Genomic DNA, 13,471 nt, shown 5'->3' with positions numbered 1-13,471 from the left:
GCTGAACTCTCCAGTGGCTTCCTAACACGCTGAGAAAAGTGGCCTTAAAAACCCTGCTCCTGGCTACTTCTCCAATGGCACTGGCCACCATGTGCTCACCCCTCACCCTCCCTGAGCCTCTGCTCCAGTCACCCTGGCTTCCTTTTCTCTAGTATGCGGACCTCACTCTCCACTTGGCATGCCTGCGGTCACCATCTGGCAGCTCTTCCCCAAATATCATCTTGGTTCACTCTCACACTTCATTCAGGGCTCTGTTCACAGGCCCCCCTCCTCAGGAAGGACTGCCTCCAATAGCGCCCATGGATACTGTACAAACTCTCACCCTGCTTCATTTCCCTTTACAACTTTTGTCACTTTGGGGCCAGTCAGGATAGGCCTTGTTGGCCATGGCAAAGACATTGACATGTACTGAAAGGGAGATGAGAGCTATCAGGGGTTTGGAACAGAGTTACTTGCTTCACTTATCTGCTCATAACTTCATCTGAGTGATGGTTCAAAAGGACTAGGTTGGCTGTTTCGTTGAACTACTAGGAGGAGTAAGGTGGGAGTTAGGAAGTTGCTGCGGTAATCCAGGTGGCTGGGACCAGGGTGTAGGGTGGAATAGGGGAAAAGGGACCAGATTCTGGATCAAACTGGAAACTAGAACTGGTACTTAGTGTGTCCTTTGCCCATAGAAAAGGCTTAGGAAGAAACATATATCAGTTTGCCTGATCCGTGTGACCGTGCGGGCCTGTGGGGTCTGTGACAGTCGGGAGCAAAGGCTTGCTGAGTAGAGAGCTCCTCACAGATACGTGTATCCACCCCTGATGACTGCTTCTGTTTGGAATATTTTTCACTGGCTGAGTGTTTCTACGGAATTAAAATAAGCAAACAAAGTGCTTATCTTCTGTTCGCTGGGAGTTACATATTCCAGTTAGAAAATTCACCAAAAAAATCCCTTTCTGGTGCCTTCTAAAAGATTTACAAGTACTTTATATAAGTGAATTTTATTTGATCGGAAATATGCTTGCCCTCCACCTTTGCATTATTGGTTCTTACCCCCATTTCTGTTTCAGAAAAAGAAAGAGTGATAACCAATAGCCGTGCACTCAGTCAGAAGGTTTAGAAGGGAGAAGAAGGTTTAAGTGATCATTTCTATGAAAAAAAAGTACTTCTTTTGAAATATTATAATTATCATGCATTTACTGTGCATTAGATTTAGGGATTTTTACTTTAATGACTTTATGGAGATACTTAATCTCACAGAGTTAGAATACTAATTACTGCACTGTGTTGCAGCAGGAAAAATAGCAAATTACTCAAATTTTAATTATGATATTCAGTTTTAAACAAGTGTATAATAATTGACTTTGTGTGCAATAATTGATTTGTCATTTAAGCAGTAATTTTTTATGCAAATGGACTACTTTATATGTGTGAACCAGTTATTATAAAATTAATTACTGAATATAATATCTTGCAGAACTGGGTATGAAGAGTTCTAACTGGCTTTTCCATTCATACAAAATCTGGGTTGTTATAGACAGCAATGAGCTTTATAACCAAAGGAAACTAAATCACATTCTACATTCTTGCAAAATGTGCCTTTTATTGTGATTATTCTTTCCCAAGTGTTTCTAAATATTCCTTCTCAAGGCTCTCCACTAATGAATTTCAGAGTAACCCTAGAAGCTAGTGAAGCATTTTAAATCTCCCTTTTGGGGGATGTGGAAATGTATTCTGTGGCTAAATACTAAATCTTTGGATATACTCACCTGGTGCTATATTCAGTATATTTCCTGGTCTGGATTCCCTTTGAGAGGGACAAGTATTTTTCATGTGCTTTTTCCTCTGGCAGGTAGAGATATCAAAGCCAATTGAGGGTAGTGAATGGGGGTGTTCCTGAGACACAGACTGAAAGGGGAGCAGTTCAGTGGACTCATGATGATGTGTGCCTATCTGCATAGCACGGGGCTTCACACGGGCATCACGGCACAGTCATGACAGCACTAGGAACTCCTGGGAACTGCTGTACATCTCCCAGGAAACTCCTCAGATGTTTCAGACGACTTAGACTCGACATCACATTCTCCTAATTCCCATGCCAGGCCCTAAACTTGCTGCTAAGAGAGAGGTTTAGCAGTCACTTTTTTTTTTAATTCTCTCTCTTTTTTATTTTTTTGCTCAATCCCTCCCCAACAACCCTACTCTCCCAACAACCCCACCCCCACCAGGGCTGTCTGCCTGCTCTCTATCTATGAGTCTGCCTGTATTTTACTTGGTATTTCAGTTTATTCATTAAATTCCACATAGGAGTGAAATCAGATGGTACTTGTCTTTCTCTGACTGGCTTAGTAAAAATTATGCTAAGTGAAAAAGCAGTTATTTCTTTAAAAGTGATTTTAAAAACCAAAGATGGCTTATAATTGAGGCTCTAAAGACTAATCGACCACAATAAGACTTTTTTTGGCTTTCAGATATATTTACCATCTCTAATACTATCAAGAATTTATATGGTTTAGCTTTTTGTGGTTTGCAGGGGCGCTTCACGGGGCAGGGACCTGGGCTGTCTGTGTACAGTGTATCCCCAGCATCTAGAACAGTGTCTGTCATGCAGGCGGCACTTAGTACATATTTGCTGAAAAAATAAGTTGTTGCAATACATTGTCTTTTAAGTTTTTTTATTAAGAATTAAGAAACACCATTAGTATTACAAATAATGAGAAAGTTTTTAGTGGGTAGGTTTCCTTTTAATGTTGAGTATATTATTGGAAAAGTAACCAATTGTTCTACCATTTCCTGGATTTTCTTTTTTTAAAAAAATATATTTTTATTGATTTCAGAGAGGAAGGGAGAGGGAGAGAGAGAGATAGAAACATCAATGATGAGAGAGAATCACCGATTGACTGCCTCCCACATGCCCCACACTGGGGAATCGAGCCCACAACCCAGGCATGTGCCCCGACCAGGAATTGAAGTGGTGACCTCCTGGTTCATAGGTGTGATGCTCAACCACTGAGCCACGCTGGCTGGGCCCTGGATTTTCTTGAACTGTGTGCTATTCCCACAGTGCCAAGTTTTTATACTACAGGACCTGTCAACTGATCTCCACTGAGATGTCAACTGATAGCCCTCTCAATCTCCTCATCTATAAAATGGGGATAGCAATACCCAGGGTTGCTTCAGGGTTTATTTAGATCATGTAATCAAATAGTTTCTTATATTTCTAGGTAAATAACTAGAATAAAATACTAATTAATATTACTATTATATCTGTTAGTAAGCTGATATGAATACCATATATTGGATCTATGTCTGATCTATAGAAATGAAGTCGTTTTCCATATTCCTCTAAATACAGGTTAATTTTTTTACTGATTGATTTATTTTGAGTGAGAGAAATGTCGATTTGTTGTTCCATAGTCATACACTCATTGGTTGCCTCTTATAGAAAACAGCACATTTTAAGAACTCTATGCATTATCAAAATGCTAAATGAAAAAAGTTTAGAGCCGAAGCCAGTTTGGCTCAGTGGATGGAGCGTTGCCTGTGGACTGAGGGGTCCCAGGTTCGATTCCGGTCAAGGGCATGTGCCTGGGTTGCGGGCACATCCCCAGTGGGGGATGTGCAGGAGGCGGCTGATCGATGTTTCTCTCTCATCGAAGTTTCTGACTCTCTATCTCTCTCCCTTCCTCTCTGTAAAAAATCAATAAAATATATATATATTAAAAGTTTAGAAAAGTTATTAAGAAAAAAATCTTAAATTTGATGAATCTGAGTTATATTTCCTCCATATATGTTAATTCTAGGCCAATGATCTTATAGGTTGTTGAATTTTGGGAAAAGTTCCCAATAGAAGTTATGTATTTTCTTGTTTATGTTTTTATTTAATTCATATGAAATAAATTGCCCATCATCTAGAATGAGGCTGATCCTTCCCTAGGCATTACTGACATTCTTCTTTGTGACCTCTCTCTGTAAACTATGAAATGTAAAATTACAAATTTCCTCCTATTACAAGTTCTGCCTGCAGAACACGGAGCATAGAAATATGTAGCTGATAGGAAAAAATTGTGAAGTAGACCGAATTTAGACTTGAAGGCCTTCTCCTTTCTAACCAGCTCTTCCTGGTGTTCTTTCCTGAAACCTCAACTGCTTTCCCCCCACAGTAAGTTCTTGCACAGGTGTACTGTTATCAGTTGATCCTCACTGAGGTGCTAACTGGTAATCACTCAAGAAGTTGTTCTCCATGCAAGTGTTTGAGTGTAGCAAAGACTCTTGAATTTAAAAAAACAATTTTTAAAAAAAGAACACCCAAATAAATAAACCTCTAACTGTGTACTATGGGCCTCTGACAGATACTAGGGGCTATAACTGGAGTATGGACAGGGCTTCTTTGAGGTGCCCTTAAACATCCCTTGTAGTTAGCCTTGACATAATAATTAGCATTGTATTATATTTTATCATCTTAAAATATTTTGACATGCAGCATTTCCTGTGATTCTCATACCATCCCAGGATAGTAATTAGGGAAACATTATCCTCAACTAACAAATGAGGAATCTAAAATATAGTGGAACTAAGGTATTTTTTCAAATTTATCTACTTAGTGAGTGATTCTGTGAAGTCTACTAGTAGAAACTTTTACTCTTTTAGTCATCTTTGACCTTTTTCTCTCTATCGTAATCCTACAAGACCTACATCAAAATATTGTCAGAACATGAAAATTTCCCTCTGCCTTCTCTGCTAACACCCTAATCCAGTGATGGCGAACCTATGACACGCATGTCAGAGGTGACATGCGAACTCATTTTTTTTGGTTGATTTTTCTTTGTTAAATGGCATTTAAATATATAAAATAGATATCAAAAATATAACAAATTTTCTTTGTTTTACTATGGTTGCAAATATGAAAAAATTTCTATATGTGACACGGCACCAGAGTTAAGTTAGGGTTTTTCAAAATGCTGACATGCCAAGCTCAAAAGGTTCGCTGTCACTGCCCTAATCCAAGTCATCATTATTTTTCATTCAAATTATGTATTGCCCCCTCTCCTAACTGGCCTTCTTGCTTCTGCCATTATCTCTTATTTCCAACAAAGCACCCAAATGATCCTTGTGAAATGTAAGTCAGATCATGCCACTGATTTACTCAACAGCCTCCACTGGCTTCCCATATAACTTGAGTAAAAACCAATGCTCTTTTAATGATATTCAAGTCCCAGGAGGCTCTGTATGGTTGATAGGCTCTGCACTGTATGTGGGTGCACCAGACTGTAGCAGCTAATGGAGGCTGAAATCCATTCATCAAACCACATGTCCTCATGTCTGACTGATGTGCACTTTTTCTAAGTCTCACAGAGTTGCTATATGAGCCAACAGAAGCCCTTCATCTACCAGACAGTATCACTCACACTGATGCCTACCCCAACCCACCCTATGTCAGTCACTCTGGCCCAGCCACATTGACCTCCTTGTCACTTCTGAACATACCAATAGACAGGCATCATATGGGTAGTGCTCTTTGATTATATACATACTAGAGGCCCCGAGGTGGGTGGGTGACTGGGATACAATTCGCTCTCCAGGTGGGAGGTGGGATTCCCTTGCCAGCCCGGGATTCGGATCTGTCCCACTAATGTTCACGTTGGTTGTTAGGAATCACCTGGTGGCTGCTTTTATATCCTTTCTTCCTTGTGGAACGTCTAGGGAGGGGAAGTGGCCATGGTGCCCTAGGCCAACTTCCAGGAGGCCTGCGGCACTGGTCTGTCTGTGCCTGTCCCGTTCTCCAGAGATTGGACCTGCAGAACTACTGAGGGAGTGAGTGGCTGCCACCAGGCTGGTGGGCCACCAGGACGAGTCAGCTGAGCAGCACTCCCCATATGGAAGTGCACAGACCACCAGGGGGCAGCTCCTGCATTGAGCGTCTAACCCCTGGTGGTCAGTGCACATCACAGCGACTGTTCGTTCAGTCATTACGGTCATTCTGGTCATTCGGTCACAATGGTCACTGAGGCTTTTATATATATAGATAGAAGAAGAATGTGGTGAAAATTTTTATTAAATTGTTAAAGTTGCCACTTCCTGAGACACATAAGCAAAATTTATCACTTGTCATAAGGGGTAGATCAATGTTTTACATGAATAGCCTACAGATAGAGTTTTTAGAGGAACAGGATCCAATGGGAAGACGTGTACAGATAAACTAAGGTGATCCCGATATAGGCCCCGTGACGAGGAAAGGCAATGCAGCCAATGACACAAAATGATCTTGATGTTAATAAGTATTTGTTCCAGAATATCCTTGAATCTACCGTGTCTTTACCTGATCTTTTATAAATTTCCCCCTTAAAATTGGAGCTAAAAATTTGAATGTCCAGTTTATATACTGTCGGTTAGAACTTTGGATGCCCAAGGATATCAAGGTGAAAACTGGGTCCATGAGTACCCTTAGAACTTGGTCCTCATCTTCTTTTTCTTTAAATTCCTATTCCTACCAAGCTAGCAGTATGTTCTAGTCTATGATGGGAATGGAGGACCCTCCGTGGGTTTGGGACTGTTTTTAATGCTTTGACTCCAGCAAGACAAATTAACAAGAAGCCAAGTGAAGATTTTAAGCACATAGACCTTTCTTTGGTAAGGCAGTGTACTTTTTTTCTTAATTAGAATCCTGTGCAGGGAAATGGTGACTAGGTTTCAGTAAAGTCAAGGAGATGGAACAGGTGATCTGGAAGGAGGTTGAGGTTGGAGAGGAGCTTATTAGCAGTGAAACAACCATTTCACAGAGCGCAGTGGAAAATCCTAATATATATATCCTAATATGCTAAGTGTCTGACTGTTTGACCCTTTGACCAGTTGCTATGATGCACACTGACCACCAGTGGGCAGATGTTCCAACTGATAGGTTAGCTTGCTGCTGGAGTCTGGCCAATTGGGACTGGGCGAGATGGGCTGGACATGCCCTGTAGCCTTCCCGTGGTCCCTCCCCAGCACCAATTGTGCACTGGTGGCATCTCTCGCCCTGGCCTGCGTCCTCTTGCAATCTGCAGGCCAGGGCAAGGGACCCCACTGGTGCATGAATTCGTGCACTGGGCCTCTAGTTAATATATGATCTGATAACTTTTTATTTAAATATTTTATTGAAGAAATGAACTTATAAGCATCTCTAAAAAAAGAAATATCTATAAAGGAGAAAATGTTATGCTGATCTTGGAATATTAGAGGCCAGTATAGATGAACAGTGTGTACACTATTTGGAAGGAGAAAAAAAGTGTGATTCAATAATTTCTCTACCCAGACAAGCTGACATTCATGACATAAAGTTCATGAGTCAAGGCCCTGAAAAGATATTTAAATATAAAATAATTCATGAAATATATTAACTCAAGCATGCTTCTTTAAAATGGCTGTATCTTGTACTTAGGACAATTGAAAGATAAACCAAAATAAAGAACTCATATGGAGAAGTTATGAAAGGATAGGGCAAGAAATACCTGTTTTGTAAGGGGGGGAGGGTAGAGAAATGAAAACCAATTATATTGTTACTTCTTAATAGTTTTCCATCATTAAATTTTAAATGGAACTTGGCAAAGAAAGGGAAAAGAATTCCTAAAGCTTTTTGTGCAGGAGAGAGAGGACCAACGGGAGCCTCTAGTATGAAAAAATATATATATCTTCCCGTAGAGTTCATTTATTTTCCTAAAGCCATAGTATCCGATTATGGAATTATAACATTTAATTCATGAAACATCCCCCCAGTGGCACATGACTGTTTTTATATCTTGCAATAAACAGAAAAGAGCCATGGAATGTGATGTCCCCAGCTACCCTGCTGAGTTTCCACTTGTATAAAGCCCTCATTAGCCTTCATTGGCGACTGTATTTCTTGCCTGAAAGACATTGCTTCTGTCAGCTTGGCTCGGTTTTTTCCATCCCTCCTTGAAGTGTTAGTGGTACAGACCAGCGGAAAAGAGGATGCCTAGAAAGTTCTCAAGTGTGAAATTGAACCCTTAGCCAAACACTGAAAATACTCTCTTTGTGGCTCAGCAGAAGTTCCATTAACTCTTGTTTATTTCTGGGCGCCACAGTTATTCTTCTTGATTATATCTAGCCCCAGTTGTGAAAGTAATAGAAAAGTCTTGTGAATCTGTTCGTACATGGAAAACTGCTGTACTATAAAAAATTTACAAGCCCCTGAGCTTGAGAATGTTTATCTCATCTGTACCTTAAATTATAGAAATTTAACCATCTTTATTGCCAATTAGCTTGATTTTTAAGAACCTTTTGAAGTTAAACATCAGAGATAATGAACTAAGATTTTGCTACTATCTATTTTTCTCCCACAAAACTAATTTTCCCATAGAATGGCATAAGAATAGCGGTTGAAAATTTTTTATTTACAAAAAGCTTTTGGGTTAATTTGTGCATCATTTTTAATCCATTTTCCCCAATACTGTGTCTCTCTTGCAATAGCTGTTTTTAAATATTCAAAAATATGACCATTATCTTTAATATGATGTTTATAAGGTGGAAAAAACCTTGATAGGTAAGTCATCTGAGAAGGGGCCTAACATAGGTTTTGGCACATAATTGGTTTCTTTCTTTTGTTTTTATATTTTTGTTTCCACTTGAAGTACTTTTTGACAAATATTTTGTCAAATACAACTACTGCCCCTCCTTAACATAGATTTCTCAATACCAACAAAACCCACAGAGAGAGTTTTTCACATATCAAAAATAAATAAATAAAAGAAAGTTCTCTTTAACAGAAATTTACAATTGGTCAAAGAGAGCTTAACTCTTTTCCAAGCAGTCTTCATTTTCAATGTCTCACATAAGCAGTGAAGTGTAATAAAAATGTTAGCATATTAAGAAAGATGAAACCTCAGTTGATGTGGTGGGGTTCAGGATCTGAAGGATGGGCTGACACACACATGAAAATGCTATACAAGAAATATGAATTTAGAAGGCATTGGGGGCCAGGTGGAGCCTCTTTGCCTCTTTCTTGAAGAGACACCTGACTTCTGGGCTGGTCTGCCTTTTATTTACTTAAATACATATTTGCCCTTTGGCAATGCATACAGGCATATCAAAGGTAAAGTTTGTTAAACAGTAAAAGGATTATCATGTTAGGGAATTGCCTTGAGCCACCACTATCTTAACACGAACAATCAGTGCTTAGTTAGCATCAGCCCTCCTAACACCCAAGGTCCTTTGGCCTTCTGCATTTCTTGGTGCCCTCTCATGACAGCATCGGCGAACGGTGGCTTCCCGCAGATGGAAATGAAGCATATGAACTAACTATGATTAATATTATTCATCCCACCTTTCTGCGTTATTGTCTATTTTTTTTTATATTCTATGTAACCCTATAACTATAGAATCCCAGGTTCCTGTATATGCACACAACTATTTATGCAGGCTGATATACAATAGCTAGCACCCTGGTAGCCTTCCTTAAATAGTAAATAATACTAATGCACATGCAGCCTCACTTAAAAAGTAAATAATGCCTCATTTTGAAAGGTCTTAATGTTTTATCTCTGTGAGGGTCTATACACTGAATTTATAGCACTGTTTTTACAGTGCCATCGCTTTATAGTGCTAGTTTTATAAGTGAGCTAAAGTGCCCAGGTTTTTGGTGTCACATCTGAGCAGTGGGGGGAAAGCCACCTTGCCTACTCTCAGTCATTTGGCAAAGGGAGATTCAGTACATGTGATGCTCTCAGGACAGCAGCCGGTTAGCCTGCTGCAGGGGACGGTGCCATTGCTTCCTCTAATTCTCTCCTAAGGTCGAAAGGGGTATTGATTGACCTGATCTCCTTCCTTTTCTCCATCTATGGTATCCAGCTTTAAAAGTAAAAACTAAAAAAAGTCATCTTACCCTATTGAAAGAGATTATCGTGCTGTATTTTAAATGCCTTTACATCAGTATTCTCTTCAAGCATACGATTAATCACAGATAATCTCATTCTTTTATTATTATTGTTTTAGAGAGAGGAAGGGAGAGAGAAAAACATTCATGTGAGAGGGACACATCAGTTGGGTGCCTCTCACATACACTCCAACTGGGAATCGAACCTTCAACCTAGGTATGTGCCTTGACTGGGAATTGAACCAGCCACCTTTTAGTGTACAGGGAGATGCTCCAACCAACTGAGCAACACCAGCCAGGGCTCACTGTTTTTTCTTTTTTTTTTTTTATTGTAAAGACACATTCGTATAGGTGACACACACCCCCCATACACAATTCTTGGGATCTTAGATGTTTAACCTCATACTTTGTCTTCCTCTTAAGAGGGTCTATCATAACCCGTGGTCCGTCAATTCGGTACCACCTCCTTTCCTTCCGGAGGCTGGAGACTGGTTTCCCAGAACCCTCGTTCCTGTCTGTTTTCAGGCCAGTTTGCCAAAGAGAGGCACTTGTGGGAGATTTGGAAGAGGAAGCCATTATTCCTGGGAGCATCAGAGACTCCTGAGTTGGCTCCAGCTTTGCAGGCCCAGCAGCTGGACACAACATATGAGGTTGCATCACAAACTCAACATTCCCAGCCATTCCACTGCCTAGAACTGATAACGCTACTGATTCCTTCTTCAGTGTAGTGCCTGCAGCCGTCCAGCTTCTGCCATGTTTGTGCGAACATAAATTTCTCTACTGAGTCCTCAATTCCTAGAATAATTTCAGGCACTCTGTCTTCCTGACCAAACTCAGAGAGAGCAATATCATAGGTGTAACCTTGTATCTGCTCTGATTTGGGAAGAAATTAATTTTTCTTATTGTCAATAATGATACTCAAGGTACATTACATGAAAGAGTATATAAAATCTATATATTGTGATACTATGTTTAAGAAACTACCTCTATTACTATTGTTACTCTTTTTCATATATGAACTGGCTATTTAAATTCCCTCTAGTAAAGCAATAATATGAGTGGATGCCTTATGGTTCACTTATACAGTTTTTCCCCAATATATACATATATACAAAGTCACATGATTTATCCTCATTGCACAGATTCTCCATCAGGGACACACCACACACTTCTTAGTTCTCTGCTTATTTTTTGGTGGCCTGAAGCTGGCACAGTGCCTCGCCCTCTCTCTTGTTTAGCCAGTTACAAAAAGGAATTCCCTTCCCCTCCCGTGGCCACTTTATACCAAGTCTTCATCTTTCTGTCAGGGGCCCTGTGAGTGAAAGTGATTGTTGGACTTCAATCGAGTTGTAGAACAAATATGGTCTTTGAGTGGAAAAAAACCCAAACTGTATTGGAATCCATTCCTTGGTGTATTCTAAACACAGAATACACTATTTAAACTCGTGGGCCCTCAATATTCTCAGCGTACTATAGGAGAAGTAATTCCACTTGTAAAGTACGGTGTATGACAAAGATTAAGTATTGTAAAGCATGAGAGTGTGAGATGAAATGAGGTTGTGCTCAGCATGGGGCCTGGAAGTCAACAGTAGCTGCTTCTGTGTTGTTGTTATTAATCCCTTGCCAGAGATATGAGATTTTCAAACCCAACTCTCTCTCTCTTTTTTACAATGAATCCCAAGGTAGATCTGCCTTTCTCAAAATTACGTTGGATGTCCAGGAATCTCCCCTGGCCCCAGGGACCCCTTGCCACTCTGAAGAGGCGCTAGTGTACACCGTGCTGACTTGTTTTTCCAGCTCTGTTAAGGCCTTTTTATTCACTGAACATCTGTGATGGTGAGTTTCATTGTCAACTTGACTAGTTATTCAATCAGACATCCATCTAGGTCTGTGAAGCTCTTCCTGTACAGGTGGTTAGCATCTACATCCCACTGACTTGAAGTAGAGGAGATTGCTCTCAATAGACTGGGTGGGCCCACCCAGCAGTTAAAAGGCCTTAATAGTGAAACTGATGTTTCCCTGGAAAAGACATAATTCCTGTGGTCTTCAGTGTCAGGTTCTGCCCCAAGGTTTCCAGCTCACTGGCCTTCAGATTTTGGACGCACCTAACCATTCCTCACAATCACGTAAGCTGATTCTTTGCAATAAATCTCGTACAACAGCCCTGCTTCTATTTTCTCTCATAGAACCCTGTCTGACTCAACATCCTAACGCCTGTATTAATACAGTTGCCTTCTATCACACTAGTTGTATTCTAGAGGAATACATAAATAGTTTACCCATTATAAATTTAATGATTAGCCTTGGATGATATGCATCTCAAAACTCTAAAGAGATAATGAGAATTGAATAAATAATTATGGTTTATGTTTTATCAATAAGTATAAATAGGCTTGTTTCACTGAATTCCACTTGGACTTGCCCCTCCCCACTCTATTTTCACTACCCTATTCTAGGCTAAGAAAAACAACATATTAGTTTAAGTTGGGGGGTTAGTTATTTGATACTTAAGAGATGAACAAACATAAGCAATAAAATCAAGTATTGTTCAAAAAGAAGACAAATTATAGGTGGCCAGGTGAGAAAGAAAAAGATGAGGAAAGCTATTGGCTTGTAGCTAAAAACCAATTTTCAGTGCTTGACTACACTGAATATTTCATGAAGCTACTGACAGTCGTTACTATGAAATAGTAGGTAATTTATAAAACCATACATTCTGAAAATCTTAAAGGTAGGAAAAGAAGCCAATAGGGCAATATTTTTCCTTTTGTCTGTCTCAAGAGTCCTCACTTTGTGCCTATGCTGCTGTAGCACTAACAAGATTTGTTATTATTTAATGAGCAAAATGTTCATAACTAATATTTATAAATTACCGCATACTAACATACATTATGGAATGTCTACCTAATATGTCCTGGGAAGTACTAACTCTCTACTCTTAGAATCTTCTTTAATTAACGTAATACGATAGAAAGCAAGGATCTATGCCTTTTGGGGGTTTTATCTTTTGGGTTTTTCTGGTAGTTTTTTTCTATTTGGCCATTTTTTTTTTCACATGCCTTCCCCCAACATCTTCTGTTCCTGAGTCTTAGTTCTCTTAATGTTCTATCTTTGGTCACTTCTCCCCATCTCTCTTTCTCCTCTGACTCAAATTTCCTTTTTTCCTTCTTCTTCTCTCCCTTTTTGTTCTTCACTCCTCTTCAGGACACTTCCACAGCATCTCCATCTTCCCTGCACAAAGCAGATGATGGTCCTCAGAGAAAGGCCCTGATGCTATCACAAGCCAGCATTTCCCCTGGACCACGCTTTGTGGGTTTGCACATCTGCATCTGTTGGTTCAGCGTGGTACTGTGTGGTGAGCATTATTTCTTTTTGTTCTGCCTGGTGCTGGAGCACATTTCCTCTTTCAGGAGCACCCCTGCCCCCTGCCACTGAGGTAGTGACAGGAACTCAGCTCCCCAGCTGGCCGCAACTTCAGGGGATTGAGATTTCTGAAGGAGTTCAAACACCGAGAGTTCAGTTCTCTCACTGTGAGGGGAGCAGACAGGGCAGTAAAGAAATTGACCGCAGGAATTACAGTTAGAACACTAAGTAGATCCCCTCTGCAGTCTGATCTGT

The sequence above is a fragment of the Myotis davidii genome, unplaced genomic scaffold, assembly GCF_000327345.1.
Source record: "Myotis davidii unplaced genomic scaffold, ASM32734v1 scaffold370, whole genome shotgun sequence".
NCBI lineage: Eukaryota > Metazoa > Chordata > Mammalia > Chiroptera > Vespertilionidae > Myotis > Myotis davidii.
This window is presented reverse-complemented; position numbering follows the sequence as displayed.